Raw genomic sequence first — 2427 nt, 5'->3', positions numbered from 1 at the left:
GAGATCTTAGAGGATTAAGAGGTTGACTTTTTAACAACATTAGAGTATCCCAATGAGGAAATGACAAGTGAACAAATAAATGCATGCCTCAGCGTGCTGTGTAAGTGAATGATAATGCCGAAGTCCAAGCTGTACAACAACGTGCATTCATGGTTGATATGATATTCTTCTTAAGTTTATTTGCACATATTTCAATTGTGAAAATACTAAAGTTTTGGGTTGTATGAAGTGTAAGCTCATGTATACATGTTTCAGAGGACACCATTCGTATGCTTTACACTGCATATCCAACTAAAGATGGACGGTGCACTATGGAAATTCCAAATGAATTGTGGGGGTACGTGGAGGGTGAGAGGCCGACATACTATAAAAAGTTGGAAGATGTCAATTTCATCCTCGAGTTTTGCAATGTGGGTGGGCATTAAGTGGTTGTGAATATTGACTTGGTTAGGTGGAAGATCAAGATGGTGGACTCCGCAAGAACTTTGACTGCTAAGGATAACGTGTGTGTGCGGCTTAGATGACATTCTCTATGACAATGATGCCAATCATCTACCACCAATCTGGTTATTTTAACAAAACACGCCGAAAGACACGAGAGTCGACACCGATGCCATTGGAAATTCATTTGCCAAAAGCATTAGTGCATCGTCAAAATGATAGTGTCAACTACTGTATGTTAACCACAAGGTACATTGACAATATTTTGTAATCGCAACGAATAAAAGTTCAGTAGAATATGATTGCTAATAAGAATCGCCAATACGGTTTGGAAATTTTTAGCAACAGTTGTGAGAGAGAACCCTAATCCCAAATGCCATGAACATATCTGGAGTTGTATGTTGATTTTTTTGTAGATACAATTAATTTTAATAATATTCATACATTTTATACATTAATTTTTCAATTCAGACATAATGCCTATAATGATTACAAGCTTATGTGAATTAAATTAATTGGTTGTTTTACCTTTAACCTGTGGGTTTTTTATAGATGGCAAGTCACAACAAGCCATAACAACATCTAACAAGCTATAAAACTCCAATCAATGTAATTCTTCTACCATTGGAAAGCTAAGAAGAAGAGCTATAACTTTCATGTTTATCACTTTGCCCATTTCTAATCCAAGCATGGTCAAAATATGCATTAGATGCAGCTTGACTGTAGTAGCTACCCCTTTTAGCACAAACCCTCACCAAATGGAAGCTCTAGCATTCAAGCACCAAGCTCCCAGCACTGTAGCACTATCCAATACTACCAACAATGGCATAGAAAGTAAACATGGTATGTCACACTATTAAGGTATGGCGTGTCACCTCATAATTTTGTTACCACTCAGTGTGTCACAACAAGATGTCATCGTCATCTAAAAATTGAGGCGTGGGGTGTCACCCGACAATACTACAACAACTCAGTGTGTCACCTCATAATTCTGCTACTACTCAGCATGTCACGACAAGATGTCATCGACATCAACAATTACACCATGTGGTTGACAAGATGTAAAAGGACTTAGGCGGTCTTGTACTCTCCCATTTTGTTCAATTTAGTCCTCTTACTCAAAATCGAAACAATTTAGTCCATTGGTTTTGAAAATTTCTCTAATTTATTCTCTCCCTCTAACGGCATCAATTTTCTCCGTTAAGGGTGATGACATCAATGCTGATGTCTCACTGACATGGCAAACTTGGCTGACATGGCAATGTATGTGTAACTGGTTGAATGACATGGCAGTGCCATGCCATCGTCTATGATGATGTGGTGGTGCCATGTCACTCAATGTGATGACATGGTTATGCCACATCATCGTATCAAACTGAGCATGACAGTGCCATGTGGCACTGTGATGCTGATGTGGCACTATAATGTGGCAAACAGTAAGAAAAAATTTTCTCACCCAAAAAAAAGAGGGGCTAAAGTGGAGAAAAATTTATGATATAGGGACTGATTTGAATAAAACTTCAATATATGAGGACGAAAATGATCGACAATTTAAAGATTAAATTAAGCCAAAAAAATATAACTAACTCACTTTCATAATATTAAGTGTCTTTTCTTGTTACTATCATTTCAATAATAAATATATTAGACTAAAAAAAAAAGTAAATGGAGCCATATAGCTTTATGGTTATTTCTTTCAATGGGAGTTTGAGAAATAATTTTTTTTAAAGATAAATATCTAAATTCCATTAAGCAAAGATTACAATGCCATATAATTATAATGAAGGAATAGAACCTACAACTAAGCCTAAAATGAAGGAAATCACTCCCATAAACAGCACCTTCTTAAGGAAACTATATAATTTCAATTATAATTATAATATGAAAAAAGAGATAATAAGAGCATCTATCATTTTAGAAAAGAAAGGCAACTATATATATATATGCAAAACAATGTAACAAAAAACTTTACAAAAGGCTTGTAAG

Source organism: Theobroma umbraticum, unplaced genomic scaffold (genome assembly GCF_002168275.2).
Source record: "Theobroma umbraticum cultivar Fairchild unplaced genomic scaffold, ASM216827v3 scaffold_2.0, whole genome shotgun sequence".
Taxonomy (NCBI): Eukaryota; Viridiplantae; Streptophyta; class Magnoliopsida; order Malvales; family Malvaceae; genus Theobroma; species Theobroma umbraticum.
This window is presented reverse-complemented; position numbering follows the sequence as displayed.